The following is a 16,220-nucleotide window of genomic DNA, read 5'->3' as shown; positions in this document are numbered from 1 at the left end:
TACGATTGCTTTTTGAAAGACAAACCAATATATGATCATTTGCTTTGCCGAGTTAGGTGTTTTCTTCTAAATGTCTAGGAAGTTCCAAATCTAATAGATCATATATAATTCCTACATTCGAAGCTCTAAAAGATTTGTTTTCTTTATTAGTCATATTTAGAATGAAACCACCCCTGATATGACCTAGTTATTTCTTCTTTGTATTCCTTATCTTAAATTGCATGATGTGATAAAAATATCACCACAACTGAAAGTACATGTTTACAAAGGGAACTACAACAGCGTGGATCTTCACAATGTGATAAGCCAGACCAATTTTGGAGAAGTATATTTGATTTTGTCTTCAGAGGGTAAAACTAAACGAACCTCTAAACAGTAGAACAAGTGTAAACATAATTGTTTTGGAAAATTGCTACTTCAGTTGTAATCTTTTCGATTGTATTGAGTGCATTCTATATGGTGAGTTAAATTTAATTTTGAAGTGAGAAACTTCTAAGACATAAGAATATATATCAGAAAGTCATGGTGCCTAGTATCTTCGATACATGATGATAATATTGATATGTCACTTTGAAGGGGCATGACGTGTTCCTCACTCGAGTTCCTGGGGCCATTGATACGCTAAAATAGAAAAGAAGTATCCCTCATTAAATAACTGCAATGGTGCAGCAAGATTGTTTCTAATTCAGATAAATATGTAAACATTTCAGAGAAAGTTTATTTCTTGAGTCCAGAAATAAAAAAAAGCTGAAATTAGCACCGCCACTGATTGTTTTAATGTATACAATGCATATACAATGTTAATGCTTAAGTAGCTAGTTCCTGGTTGTCAACTCTAATAATCTTATGATAGACATATTTGTGCTCATAAAATGAAAATAACAAAACAACATATTGCAGAGACTGCTCTGTTCATTGCAAGTTAGGAAGTGAACAAAACAAGCGTAACCAATTTTCCAAATCTGAGCACCTCACCTCCGGTTAAAAGTAGCATGTGATTCAACATAGCGATGAAGGCCTATGGCAGACCAAACTGAGGCACCCCCTGCATGAGTAGCAAACCGAGTAAATAAGAAAGTCTTATACCCGCAGTCAGATCTAGTCTGGGAAATAAGAACTATCTCAAGCTTATATCCATATAAAAATCATGGAAACCACATGGACAACAATTAACCAATCAGACACATGTAATTCAGATTAGTGCAGAAGAGAATCGGTACACTCTCAGCTCACAGATCAATCCACTGAAATTCATCTCATTTCAGAAATGATCAAGGGGTGATGTACACTCTCAGCTCACAGATTTATACCTTGTGTAGACTGAGCCATGTCAGTACTATAGATCCTTGTAGACTTGCAGTCATACTGTCTCACATGGCCAGCCTTGTACCTGCACTTGCATACCAGGATTTGTACGCAGCAGTTGGAGTCGTTCAGATTATGTTCAGCTGGGTAGAGACACACCACTTGTTCTCTTTTCCTGGAGCCTGGCTTGATTGGGAGCTCATCATTTCAGTTAAATAGCTGTGAAACAAATTCTAAAAACCAAACCCACCACACCACATGCTAGCAACCCTGGTTGTTTAGAAATTCAGTCAAGATAGATTAAAACAGAGAGATAAAACTGGAAGCAATTAGGACTATGTGGAATGAAGAATTGAATAATTTTGTTTCCTATTTGCAGAAAGGGACTTGCCAGCTGAATATCGAATTCAGTTAGAATTTCATGTCCGCATAATTGGTTCAGGATGGTGCGTGCAATGAATATTTTATGTTGCCATTATGAAAGGATGAAGCAGAGTAGAGCTAGCAGCAACTGAAAGCCTGAAATCTTAAATTATCTTGCCACTGCACCACGGCTGGCTCTGCCATTTGAATTCACATGTCCAAACAATGCAGTGTGATATCGGGATGGAGAGGAGCATGAGATCGGGGAGGATAGGCTAACCGGCGTGAGGAGATGTGGGTGAAGATGCCCTTGGTAGCACGACGACGGAAAGCTCGAGGAGGAGCATGATTGGATCCGCCGCCACCCGCTGTCCGAGGGAACCAGCCACGGTCGAGGACGACGGATCACCGTGCTCGTCGTCGTGCAGCTGCCACGGGCTCACCTCATCATGGTCGCTGTCGTCCAGCCGCCTTGCACTTGTTAGAGTTATATATGTCGGCTTTGGCCTCTCAGTAATATTAAGCTGCTTTTCATAACATGGTATAAGAGACAATTAGGTAGATTTTTTTTCCACCTGCTTTTCATAACAGGACTCACCTTCTGGGAATCGTTTTGGTCGCCGTCGTCCAGCCACCTCGATTTTTCAGGGTGACGGCAGCGCAGTGGCCTGGATCCCACGTCGGTAGCTTGGACCTGAAGTCAGCGGGGAGAAGAGGGTGGTGATTGGGCCTCCGCCTCCGCCCACTGCATAGCATTGTCCGCTTATCTTCTTTGCCTAACAACAACATCACGGCGTCCAGCAGTTCGAGCCCCAAGGCCCCGGGATCTGGCGATGGTGAACCCGTAGTGTCTGATTCCCGGCGGCTACATCAAACAGCATCACTTGGCGACCGTGCATCCATACCAGCAGATGATCGAAGCAGCGGATCAAGGATCGCACAGAGATGATGCTAGGGCTCGGTCTGGGAGGAAGGAGGGGTCATGGGAGCTGGGCAGGGTTGGCGGCGCTGGAATCCTAGAGGTCTGGTTCAGGTGGTCAGGTCAGCTAGAGAGGAACAAACAACTTGGGATGGAGGAAGGATCCGGATGTGTTTTCATGGAGGAGTCAAGCGAGGGAGGAAAAGAAATAGAAACAAGGTGGGACGAAAGGTAGGTAGAATGCAGTCCTCTGCAGGAAAAGGAACCTTGCGTATTTTTTAAGCAGTAGAGATTTATACTTTCAACGATTTTTGCCATGTCCTGTTGTTAACCTTATTATTGCTGTTATTGTCTTCTGTCATCATGGCTTGATTAATCATACTAAAATGATATGTCCTAATTATAAGTGTGCTCCCAAACAAATTGTATTAGCTGGCAAAAGTTTGTTTAAAGCTGTGAAAGATAAGCTCAGAGAGTATGACCTTGGAATTTTCTTTGATTTGGAACTTAGAAGCATTGAGAACAAAAAGTTATTGATGTTTCACATGGATAGACCGCATCCGAGTACGCTTACCTTGGACATTGCTAATGTTAAGCATCTGAAAATTTACTAGGCACACTATCTATTGTGTTCTTGGTCTGCTGAATAGGATACAAAGATTGTTGTAACCGGTAAACACATCCAAAAAGAAACATTATAAAATTAAAGGAGAAGATTGGCATCGATCAATGTGTGTATGTCAGGGTGCACTATTTAATTGAACAAATTGCAGAAGATAAAAAAGGGTGTTGTTTCTAAGTCAGATACTTCATAATGATCCTCTTTAACAAGCTACTTTTGCCTGAGCCTTGTGACTACATCACAGGAAAGGAGGTTGCACTAACGAAGGACATCAACGTTGTGTTGATAAATCGAGCTAAATTAATTTTGATGACATTGCCTATTCCACTCATTCATGGCGCTCAAAGAAGACCGGTGCCACTAGCCCATCTATTCCTGGATGTGTGTTGTTTCTAGTTGTGAGTATCATATAATTTTTCCTTCAGACTCAAGCATCAACCTGAATTTATCCATGCATACCATCTTGGTATTGGAGTTACAAGTGTCTTAATGTGTTTTCTTTTATAGGTTATATTTGGATATTTTGTTGTGAGAGCCTTCAACCAATCCCATCGTTACACCATGCATAACTAATTTTATGAGGGAGCAAATGTTGAATCTCATAGAGCAAGATAAGAGTGGATGACGGGGTTGAAATATTCAGGGCTTTGCGGGTAAATTGCTCAACTATTGTATTCCCCAACACATTTCTTTGATAACATCTTCTAACATGTGGTATTCTTTTAATTTCTTCTTTTACTAGTTTAGGAGACAACACACCACTTGCTACACCGAGGGTGGTGCATCCCCTTCAACGAGTGTCCCTCCTCCAACCAGTTCAATAGATATACCTTTTGGATCCCATTTTGCTCCTCCTACATCTTTTGTTAGCATGCATCATCATCTCACTGGTTGCTGCCACAAATCATCGAAGCAACCAATAAGATGATGATGCATGATAACAAAAGTTGCAGAAGAAGCATAAAAGGATCCAGAAGGAATATCAGGTGAACTCGGTGGAGGAGGGACACCTGTTGGGGATGCAACCTTCATGTAGCAAGTCTTGTGCTGGCACCTCAATTAGTACAAGAAATTTAAAAAAATGTTAGAAGATGTTATCAGATAGTTGAGCAACTGACCGACAAAGCCTCGGATGTCTCAACTCTGTCATCCACTCTGTTATCTTGCTCTATGAGATTCAACATTTGTTGCATCATAAATCAGTTATGCGTGTTGTAATGATGGGAGTGGTAGAAGGCTCTCGCAACAAATTATCCATAAAGTAAACCTATAAAAGATCATACATTAAGACACTCGCAACTCCATATCAAGAGGATATGCATGGATAAAATCAGGTTGATGCTTGACTGTGAAGAAAAAATGATATGATAGTCACAACAAGAAACAACACAACCATGAATAGAGGGCTGGTAGCACCGGTCTTCTTTGAGCGCCGCGAATGAGTGGAATGGCCAATGTAATCAAAAACTAATTTAATCCAATTCACCAGGCGCAACGTTGTGATGTCCTCCGTTAGTGTAACTCTTTTCCTGTGATGTAGTCAGAAGGCCCTAGCAAAAGTGGTTTGTTCAAGAGGATCATTATGAAGCACTTGGCGGAGAAATCAACACCTTTTTATCTTCTGCAATCTACTCAATTAAAAGGTGCACCATGCTCCTTGATCGATGCCAATCTTTCACTTTTGTTTGTATAATGCCTCTTTCTAAATATGTTTATCGGGTACAATAATGTTTCTACACCTATTCGGGAAACAAACAACACACTGGATAGCATGCCTAGTAATTTTGAGGCGCTTAGCATTAGCAATGCAAGGTACTCCCTCCGTTCCAAAACAGATGACCCAACTTTGTGCTAAAGTTAGTACAAAGTTGAGTCGTCTATTTTGGAACGGAGGGAGTATAGATCTAGGCTATCCATAGAAGCATCAATAACTTTGTGTTCTCAATGATTTTCAGTTTCAAATCCAAGAAAAATTCAAAGGTCATACTCTCTGAGACTATCTTTCATGGCTTTATACAAAGTTTGGATGACAAATACAATTTGTTTGAGAGCACACCTACAACTAGGGGCATATCCTTTGAGGACGATTAGATCGGCATAATGGTGGCTTGGTTGGATGCAAGATGTTGCTCGATCGATCGATCAGGGTGAAGAATAGCTTATTCTAACTGAAAGGATATGCCCTAGTTACAAGTGTACTCCCAAACAATTTGTTTGGGATATGCTAGTTGTTTGTTCTTTAATGCATATTTTGTGGTCATTGACATACTCTTTTGCTGCATCCTTTGTGGTCATTGACATAATTTATATTTTGTTGACGCACTCCACCAAGTTTCATGTGCTATAGAAAAGTTTCTCGTATATCTAACCAATTGTGCATTTGCATTCAAGCGCAAATTTTAAATAATGCACAAATTTAGGGGAAGCTCTTGTATACCACATGCTTCTCAAAGCGTTGTTTTTATCATGATGAATTATAGTAATTTAATTTAATCTTTGATCAAAATCTCCAAGGTGAATTTTGGTAATTCATGTCAACAAAGCTCAAAGAACTAATGGCACTTCAAAGTATACTAGTAGAACGCCCGTGCGTTGCTACGGGTCTTTTGTGTTATAAAACTCGATAGACTTTTGTTTCTTTCCCATGACATGGCTTCAACATCTCTGTTGATGAATTCTTTTTGAACATCAACATAATCCATCTCCATCTGTCTCATACTTTGTAAAAATAAACATAAAAACACACGTTTTCTATTATCGTGCACAACAAATATATAAAGAACAAATTTTGTATGCATCTCTTCTAGTTGTGCAAAACTCAATGTTTTTTCAGTCCAGTCCACGGTAAAGCTTTGTCATCAACATTTTCCAAGCATCATCGAGCAGGAGAGCGTTTTTAGTCGGAGTGAGTGACATTGCGCTTTCTATTAGAGTGAGTTGCATCTCAATTTTAATAAATTGTAAGCTCACATGTAAATCACTTGTTGGTAATTATTCACCAGAAATGACTTCTTAGGGTATGTGATATTTTTCACTATATAAAAATATGTGACATTTCTCTCACAACAAACAACCAATTTTCCCTTAAAAAAGTAAACAACCGCTCATTTTCTTCTTATATTTAACAAATGCAATTCACTCTCTTATTCTCTCACCACATGGCACAACACTTGACTCAAATCTTATTTTCATGTCTTGCTCTCCTCGTTGATATTGTTGTCACTTGTCAAGGTACGACAATCTTTGGGACCAATAAAGGCCCCTTGCTGGTTCGGCTGTGGGAATCGTAATGCACAAATAGCAGATCCAACAGAAGACACACACGTTTTCCCATGTCCAGGCCATTGTGAGGTGTAAAATCCTATTCGTGCTTTTGTGGATTATACGTGAAACTCAAGTTACAAGAGAGCGCAGCTTGCCGGCAAGATGCACTGGAAGTGCAGCTACGTAGCGTAATTGAGTGGGGTGTCGACTTTGTAAAGGTTGTCATGGTCCTCCTTTTATAGACAAAGAGGCTATCACAATGGAAGAATGGTAATTACATAGGGTAAATAGTGGTTATTAGCTCGACATGCATTTGGACGGGTGTCGATAAAGGTAAACTCCAGGCGGTGGATCGCCACGTGCCCCGAAAAGCCTCACCTAACCGCCTGCGCACCCACCACATGTTCAGCAGAATCCTGACTGGTAGGTGCGGCAGAGCGATGGAAGAGGCTAATGCTTGTCGGTGTAGAACTTGCCGGCCTTAGCTTGCCGGCAAGGTGGAGATGCCTTGCCGGAAAGGCTGGCTTGCCGACATCCTGAGTCTTGAACACCGTTGAGGGAGAGATAACCTCTTTATGCGGTTGTAGTGCTTCCCAATGCCAGGAAGATGCGCTGCCGAGAAGAAACTTCTTCCTAATGCGTTCTTAGTCTTGCTTGCCGATGTAACGCTTGGCGGAAGTAGCGCTTGCCGGGAAGATCGGTTCTTGCCGGTGTCGCTGTTGTACTGTCATGGACCATGCTCGGAGGATCTGTGGGGCCCTGGTTTTCACCACACCGACGCCATCTCTCGCCGCCACGGTGTTCAGTCGGGACCTTTCTCTCAGCGTCGTCTCCCGTTCCCTCCATGGTGTCGCCTTCCCCCTCCTCTCCCCTCTACGGCGTCCAAGGTTGATACCCAGTGCCAAGGAATACACACCATCATAGCGAAGGGTGACCACCACATGTTTTTGCTGACATGATATACAAAATGGTATATATCATACGATCCTTTCGCCTCTCTTTCACAGAAATAACTATTGTCGATTTCAACACCAAAAGAAATAGAAAAATCTATGATGTTGTTTATGTTTCATTGTTATATCAAGATTGCAAGATTTTGTTGTTGTTTGAAATATTGTTGTTCATTTTGGATGCTTGCATTCCAGCCTGAAGATAACTAATATCTTATTTAGAAGGAAGCTTGCATTTCCAGCCTAAATATGGCTAATATCTTATTTAAAAGGATACTTACATTTCCTGCTTACTGATGGACAGAGCAACTAATTTGTTATTTGGATGTTGAGTTTCTTCCATATCCAACGTATATTTCTCTGTCCTTATGTTTAATTTCTCAGCATCATAAGCAAACTTGGTAAGTGAAAAATATGTAAATAATTTGAAAAAGGCCGATGAACAACCTATAAATTTGAATTGTGAATTCCCGTTGTTGCCAAGGAATAAAAAAACATTAGCAATCAAATAATTGTTGCAATGCAGAAATGTGTTGGACAAGATGGCGTGAGGTTTCCATCCATACAGTAATAAAACTGATTCTCTCTCTTCTTCTATAAATCTCCCTTCCCTCTCCCTTTTCAGTTCCTCCATTTAGCATGTTGATGCTCATAGTCTCCACGAGTTGGCCCGTATTGTTACAGCTTACTGCTTCCCTTGAATGACCTGCATAACCTATCTAGCATTTATCAAACACATGGCCATTTTTACAAAGAAAACAACATGTAGTTGAAGTACCAATTCTAGAAACACACATGTAAACCAGACAAACAAGAGTTTATTATTTGTCAGTTAGTGGAAACACCATCATGTTTGTTTTCAGTCAGTAACAAATTATATAGACCAGAGAACCGTAGGATCAAAAAAATCTCCTTGTTTCCAATGAAGGATATAGCAACAGGCATAACCTCACTGTCATGAATTGGAGTTTTTCTTGCAATGCCCCCAGGAGCATTCGTCGAGAGATATTGGGGTCATAATATTTAGGGCAAAGGGCAAAAGCTAAGCAATGAATGTCCAATCCTACCCCAACAATTAAGAATTATCTCAGTTACCTTGGGGAAACCTCCCTTGTGAGGGAGATCTCTCTTTTTCATTACATCCTTTATCTCCTTGTCGCCGAATTTGATAAGCAAATAGAACGGCTTCATGATTGCAATGTCGACCCTGATATCAAAGAACACCATCCTTGATTGTAAAGTAACCAGATCTGTTGTTGTTCTGGCATGTCGATCACCAACCTTTGCCTTTCCTTTCCACTGTGTACTCACGGTCCCAACATGTTGATCATGAGCCTCTTCAGTAAAATGTAGTGTGAAGTCAAGCGTGTTTTCGCCACATTCAGAAGGATTAATTTTGAATTAGCTCTAAAAAGTGTAAATCAATGTGAGTGTTTGGGAATGTATTTTACAATTGTCTTTCCATTTGAGTTCCTGGCATTTCGTCACTGTCCCGCTTTTCACACATCAGTTCAGATAAGTTGGTCTTAACAAGCCAGTTCATATATTCATTGGTGCCACAAATTCAGTTTAATGACTTTACCTTGATGTTGCCTTGGAGGATCGGCCTCCAATCCCTGCCTACTTGTTCATTCCTCTACCTTCTATTCACTTGAGTCGCTCCTCCCTTTTCTAGTTTTTATTCAACACCCAGCAGTGAATCAAATGAGTATTTAGGTGTGCCAGACTTACAGAAATTAACTCTGAAACCGAGTACTCCTTTGATGCTGCTGGGTACGTGTGCTCATAAGCTACTATGCCAGCCGGAGATCTGATTGGTTAGCACCAAAAATGGAAACGTCGGGATCCCTTCAACTCCACTAATTACTATGGAATCTGATTGATAACGCACCAAAACAAAATCACCACAAAAAGAAAACTTGCGGATCCATTCCTCTCTAGTGGAAGGAAAAAAAATCGTTAACCATGGAAGCTTATTGATAATGCAGACAAAAGAAAAATAAATGTGGGATACTACCTCTGTAGTTAAAGGAAAAAACATTGTCAAGTATTCTTGCAACAGAACTCCATGGTCGTAATGGGATATGAAAAGATTGTTTGTGCAAAACTTCCATCTGAACACAAGGCCAGCCTGCAACGTTGATTATACTTAGTTATTAATAAAAACATCTTACCTGAAATATCTACCTTTGTTGATTTGTGCATGTTGCACAATAACTGCATGTGGAACAGAAAGTTATACTGACCTTATAAAGGATGAAGCCGAATGTGTATGCGTACTCATGTCGAACACTTTGTTTCTATACAGCTCAGGTGCAGTGTAGTAACCAAAAAAATACAAAAGAATACAATTAAGATTGTCCGTCAAGGATTACTATCTGTATATTTCTTGTTTTGATGTTACTGAAAGTGGGCTTACTGAAGCTGTCGACAAGGGCCTTGTGGTTCACCAGTTTCACCTTCTCAGGAGCGATCTTGGATAACCTCATCAGGCAGAATCACCCAACCTTCATTAGGCCTCCATTATTACCAAAAAGATATTTCTGGCACCTTACCAAGATTCAAATAGTAAAGTAGGGCACAACCATGAAAAACTTAGCGGTTCATATGCAAGTATTTATGTAGCAAGAGAACAGAGAAGACCAAGTTGCTCCATTTTAATTTCCTTTTTTGTTATGTTCTTTGACCGAAAATGTTCACAATCAGCCCCTCTTATTCGATTTCACTTTTTATTCAGTTCTTGAACCAAAAATGGAAATAAATTATATCATACCTTGAGCACTTAATCCCTTTCGCGGAACTGGAGTTCGCCGGGGTTCAGCTCGTACTCCAGTTCATTGCATTCCACCTACAGCTGCATGATCCTCATTATAATCTGGAAGCTGAAATTGCACAAGTAACATTCATGGCATGGGTCCTCGGAGTGGAAGTAGGTCCACTGAGTTCTTAAAACATTTTTAAGTAGAAACGCATGAACTAAGACATGACTACATATCACCATCCTGCTTGCTTGGAACTAACACAAACTGTTTGACTTGCTTGGTTAAAACATAATATTGACAAAAGGAAATAGCACAATACATACTTGCCATGATTGAATATTGATCTGCAAGCAGAAATCCCTGTTTGTAATCATTGAATCAAAGCACGGAGTGGCCATCAAGTTGGGGAGAACTGAAGCCTCAGTAGGTCTTAGAAATACATCCAGTCCTCGCATCTGAGAAATACAGATGAAAAGCCAACTTCAGTTTGATGATTCATGGATATGTACCTGAATATTGCCGTAGTGCCCATCAAGTTGGGGGAACTGAATCCTCACGGACAGTGGCGCGAGAGAGTCCGGCATGCCACCATTAACCGAGGGGGTGATGAGATTTACCATTACGTGCACGAACCAGCACTGCAGTCGAGGCGCACCTCCTCTTCCCGCTTCCCAGGACCTCACCCCGTTCAAGAGGTCGACGTTGTGCGGTCGCCATTGGTTTTGTGGCACTGTACGAGCACGAGCGGACGCCCGCGACGGTGGAGCCGAGCGCAGCCGCTGGGAGCGCGGGCACGGGCGACGGTGGAGCGACTCCAGCCGTGGGAGCGCAGATGCGTACGGCGACACAAAAGATTGAGGAAGGATTGGATCAAGAGAGGAGTTGGATCAGCGGTGGTACACCAATGCGCGGACTAAAATTTCGTGCTTGGGCTCGCCGGCGGCCATGGCCACGGCGGGAGGCGAGTCCTGGAGGTGAATCTTCGACCACTCTTCCGCGGTCGAACTGGTCGTCGCCATGGAGCCGCCATCTGCGCCTCCTCTTTGAGATTTGACCATGGATCAATGGATCTTGGGGAGGAGGGATCCCGGCTCGACGTCCAGGCCGCGGTCGTCGTGACGGGGAATCCTCGCCAGGGAGGCGTGGCGCATGCAGAAGATTTGGCAAGGAATTTGGGGGCGGTCGGCATGGCCTGCCGGCGGCATTGGGGGCGATCGTGGGGAGGATGAGGAGGATCTGGCGTCCTCAGGCGGAGCAGTATCAGGAGGAGGTCGCGGCGGCCGTCGGGGCCATCACGAGGAAATTTTGGGGTGCGGCTGTGTGAGGGACGTGGGATAGTCTTCCAGGTCGGAGAAGGACGTGGGTGACCTGCGGTTTTGCCCCAGCTAATTCAGGAGTTGCGTGCGTGTATGAATCTACGAGAGGAGGTCAAAGTGAACCGGTCGGTTCCTCATTTACTCGCCGCTGGTTTTGGGAGTGTAAAAAAAACAGGACAAGGGTGCCTGCGTGGGAGGAGGTATCGATAACCTGAAGGAGGAGGTCGAACCATCACGACGTTCGATTCTCCTTTAATAGTAGAGATTTCAGGAAAAGTTCTTTTAGGTACAACATTGGAATGGAAGGTGACCACTAAAAATGCTTAAAGACAAGTATTGGACAAGCTAAAGGATTCTACTCAAAGTTTTCAACTATATCTAGCTAATTCCATGCAACTCGGTGTTGCCAAAGCATTTCTACTCGGAGCCACCGAAACAGATGGATTCCAAACCCTAGTTCAATCGGAGCTTTCAACATTCCATTTAGAGCCACTGAAGCAACTTGGAAAACTTTGTTTACACATTGAAAATTCTGACCCATTCCAGTCGGAACTTCTGAAGCGTAAACAGAGTGTGCCACCACTGAGGTACTCACTTCAAAGCCACCATTTTATTTCATTCGGACCTACTGATGCATCTAAAAGTTGACGCTTTTGTTCATTACGAAGCCACCGAGCAAATCAGTCGGAGCCTCCGAGATGTGCAAAAATGTGTGTAATTGTCAGATTTCTGGTCCAGCCTACATATACCCCCACATATCCCACCAGTTCAACTCAAGCAAGCTCCACTCCAATCATTTGTTTTGAGAGAGAACTCCACCTCTTTGTGCTGATTTCAAAGGAACATCTACTCCAACCATCCAATCAAACCCTTTGAGATCTGGTCCCCTCTTTCTTTCCACTCCTACCTCTTCAAATCCATAGCCAAATCTTGAGAGAGTTCGAGTGTTGAGGAGATTATCTTGTTACTTTTGAAGGGTGTGCGCCTCCTAAATCGACTAGGTGTACTTGGAAGTCTTCAACTTTGTGAAGAAGCCAAAAAGTTTGTACGGGCCCGGAGATCACCTATTTCCTGAAGATCTACCATAGTGGAGGCTAGTCCTTCATGGGCGTAAGTCATGGTGGAATAGGTGTGGTTGCTCCTTTGTGGACACGTCGTTGGTGAGTGTCCTAAATGGACCATTCCTCCGTGAAATCTCGCAACCAAGATCCTTGTGCTCTTACATCCTTCATGGATCGAAGTCTCCATCAGTGTGGACGTAAGATAACGCCAACTATCTTAATTACAGGAAAAATCTTCACCAAGCCAATTGTGTTTGCGATTTTCTCAACTCTACCTCTTTGTCTTTTACTTTCCGCTCTATACTCTAGACTTGCAGGTGTAGGGTGCTCTATAGCTTTCTAGAAAAGCCTAAACTCTGACAATAAATTAAAACTTGGGAAAAGAGTGCATCATTGTGCTTAGTATATAGTCTAATCACCCCCTTTAGACATACTTATCAATTCTACATTCATTACTTCGATAAATATATAAATACAAAAATGACATGTTACAACATCAGACTAAAAAAGGACTAGAAAAATAAAGGTTTTACACACTGTAATTTCTGAATCTGAATGAATTAGTAAACCAAAGAGAACATAAACTATTAGAATTATGTAAATGTTCAAAATTAGAAAATTATACAAGAACAAATGGAACCTTAAACTTCTGATTTCTCCTCCTAAACAAGAAGTAAACATAAATCTCTAGGATTTTGAATTTCAAATCTTGACATGATAATTTACATCCATGACAAAATTCGTACAGTTTTTTTAATTAAGGAACACAATTAATAATATCATACAAGCTAGTTTGTAGACGGGGATTTTTATTAGTAATGAAGGGGATGCAAGCCAATAGTCTACATTAGAACAAGCTAGTACTACAAAAAAACTAACCATAGCAAAGAAGCCACAAATTCCATAAAGATTGAGACTTATGGGCATAAAACTAAGTCTTCCCAGTTTCAAAATTGAAGAGCTTCAGTTTTTGAAGAAAAGAAACTTTTTAGGCAAGATGTGCATGGTATGCGGCATTGTTGGACACTCTTCCATCAACCATGGCATCTACATGACGGGTAAAAGTAAACTAATACTAACACGGTCTATGAGCAAAAACAAGGACGGCACCTGCTCGAACACATACCAACTAGGAAAAAAGATATTAGTCTCGAGTTTTAAGCTTGTAGGACATCTATAACCAAAACAAATAAATTGAAGGAGGAGATCAAAATTGAAACTGCAATGCCTAGCCTATGCCTGCTGGGACATGATATATTAAAATCCAGATAACTAAACTTCTTTACTAAATCTAACCATATTGGGAGGATAAACGGACACACATACTCCTGCAAATTTATGGAGAGGGGGTGATACTGGAGAGCTCCATCGGCGAAGACCTGGTTTCCAACCGTCTTTGATGGTAGGACATGCAAACCACATCAACAAACAAGCCAGCGGTCAAAGAAACCTGACGCCGGGAATCACCGGCGCTGTTGCACGACTGGTCGGCCTACTGCGAATTCACAACCACCCACCACTGTGGGAAAAATGGAGTATAACTATGAAAATGAAGTTACAGTGTTAAGTACATGAATAGAACCACAAGTAAGCATATTACTGTAAAATGCAGATAACCTTTTTTGAAAAAAAGGCTCTTAGCAAAAGTGATAGCTCTCTGGGTACCAGCTCTTACAGGAACATCAAACTAGCTACTTGGGAGGAGCATGGCAAAGCAATTTGGAAAGAGCATGACAAAGGGAAACCTAAGTGGAACCTAATTGGAATTTTGGAACGGAAATCGCTAGAATTGGGGTTGCTCACCTCCTCCCGTGCACTCACACCCAACCAAACTTCAATTCGAACAGCAGCAATGCCGTCACGTCACGTAGCAGCCCATGCACGGCCACCCGCTGCAGCGCCGCCGCGATCACCGGCCACAGCTCCGTGCGCAGCGCCGCCCAAGACCTAGGCAGACGCCGCACACCACGCCGCCCCAGCGTCGAGATCACGCGGCGCCGGCCCGCCAGCCAGCCAAACGCCGCCGCCGCCCTGCCCTGCCCTCGACCTGGATCTCAACACCTCGTCCTGCGTGCTCGGCGCCATTCTTAGGGTTTGGCTGGCCCGGCCGAACCACAAGATGGCCTCCATCGCTGTGATCTACTACTTATTCGGGAGGGGTCGGTTGTCAGGTCCCTGCTTCTCCGCACCTGACGAAACTGACCAAGCCCGGAGAAATCGACGCTGGAGATTGCTTCGAGGCGAAGATGTACGCCGAGTGGGAGATGGACGGCTACGATGCGCCGCCATGGGTGAAGATCAACGCACCGGATGGACCGATGCCCCCCTGTTCACCGTCATTTGCCCTGAGGGAGATTCTAAACGAAAGGTTCGAACCCCGTGAATTTTGCATCGGATCTTGCAGCGTGTTTGTTTGGGGGGAGTTGGGCGTGGGGAGTGGGAGTTTATGGCCCATGGGACTTAATTTCCTTCGATTGACTCAGGGACATGGGAGTTAAGAGGGGAAGGGGAAGGGGAGTTAGGAGGCCCAACTCCCGTAAAACTCTTCCGGGGGGACCCTAGTAATTCAGCGTGGGAGTGGGAATTGACGCCAAAAAAAAACCTGAGTTGTTCGTCACGTTCCGCGGCGGAAGGGGGAAAAGGCGCGAAAATCCAAAAGCGCGGTAAAATTCTAGCTAATGACCCCTATTTAGCAGCGCCACCATTAGTCCTCCAAACGAATCGGCGGCCGCTAACTTCTCCCCAATCTCCTCCAGAGCTGGCGGCAAGCACGAACAGGAGCTGAGGTAACCCGTTTTCCCCCTTTCCATCTTGAATTCGTGGAGATTTTCCTGCCAATCCATACCTACAAATCTAGCTGTATCCCATCTGGTTTGGCTAACAAAGTTGGATTCGTTTCTTTTCCTATTACATACTGATGCAGATCTATTCTTCTTTCTACTTTTCCCCCTGATTCACAGGTCACAGATTTGTTCCATCACTTCGGTCCCCCCCCCCTTGCAGTTCAGGAGCAAGAGTCACCAAAAGGCCAGAGGTGTGGATTACTGCATCGATTTAGTATTTCATTTGCCCCCTTGTTTGATTCATAGAAATACTGTACAGAGGTCTCTGTCTTGATTAGTTCTTGATATCCTTTTTAGAAGTATAGATGGGACATGGATGTGAATAATTACTGGATGCAATCTCTTGTTCTTGTATAAATGTATTTGCTAGTCTTCGGCTGTAGTTGTTGGTCATCACTGGCTTGCTGTTGTGGCTGCTATTTGTACATGTAGAGAACCAAGATTGTTCGTGATGCCACCTGACATATACATGAAAAAGGGCAAAACACAATAGCTGCTAACTTGACGTTGTGGCTGCATGTAGGGAACGATATGTATATGTCATATAGCACTTGCCTTTGTGTACCTGCCTGCTTCATGCTTCCTGTACTTTCTAAGTTCAGTTTTACATATGAAATTAAGTGCCAAATGTACACACAAAAAAGTCTTGATAGCTGCTACAGATTTCAATGACTTCCAAGTCCCAGCTTTCAGTCATACAGACATTGCATATTTTCCATGATGTACTCACAATATTGTTTCATATTGGGGGGAATATATATAATATAAAAGTAGGAAGTACATTCATGTCAAATTCCATTCCTGGGTATCGGGCG

The 16,220-nt window shown here is 42.7% G+C and overlaps 1 long non-coding RNA gene across 17 annotated transcripts; it reads right to left on the bottom strand.

The window, feature by feature from the left end:
• Positions 1-7,845: 7,845 nt before the first annotated feature.
• Positions 7,846-14,679, bottom strand: LOC147958346 (uncharacterized). 17 transcript variants are annotated; one of them, XR_015611238.1, is made up of 7 exons: positions 10,803-14,679; positions 10,197-10,640; positions 9,670-9,973; positions 9,155-9,554; positions 8,705-8,760; positions 8,519-8,630; positions 7,846-8,138 (listed from the first exon to the last, which is right to left on the bottom strand). It is a non-coding gene; the product is annotated as an uncharacterized LOC147958346 (long non-coding RNA). The 17 variants fall into 17 exon arrangements; XR_015611230.1 differs by having other exon boundaries at positions 8,705-9,554; XR_015611231.1 differs by having other exon boundaries at positions 8,519-8,760.
• Between the last annotated feature and the right edge of the window lie 1,541 nt (positions 14,680-16,220).

The sequence above is a fragment of the Triticum urartu genome, chromosome 7A (assembly GCF_056163025.1).
Source record: "Triticum urartu cultivar PI428250 chromosome 7A, HENAU_Tu73, whole genome shotgun sequence".
Lineage (NCBI taxonomy): Eukaryota > Viridiplantae > Streptophyta > Magnoliopsida > Poales > Poaceae > Triticum > Triticum urartu.
The sequence above is the reverse complement of the archived record's forward strand: the minus strand, read 5'-3'. Positions and strand labels throughout refer to the sequence as shown.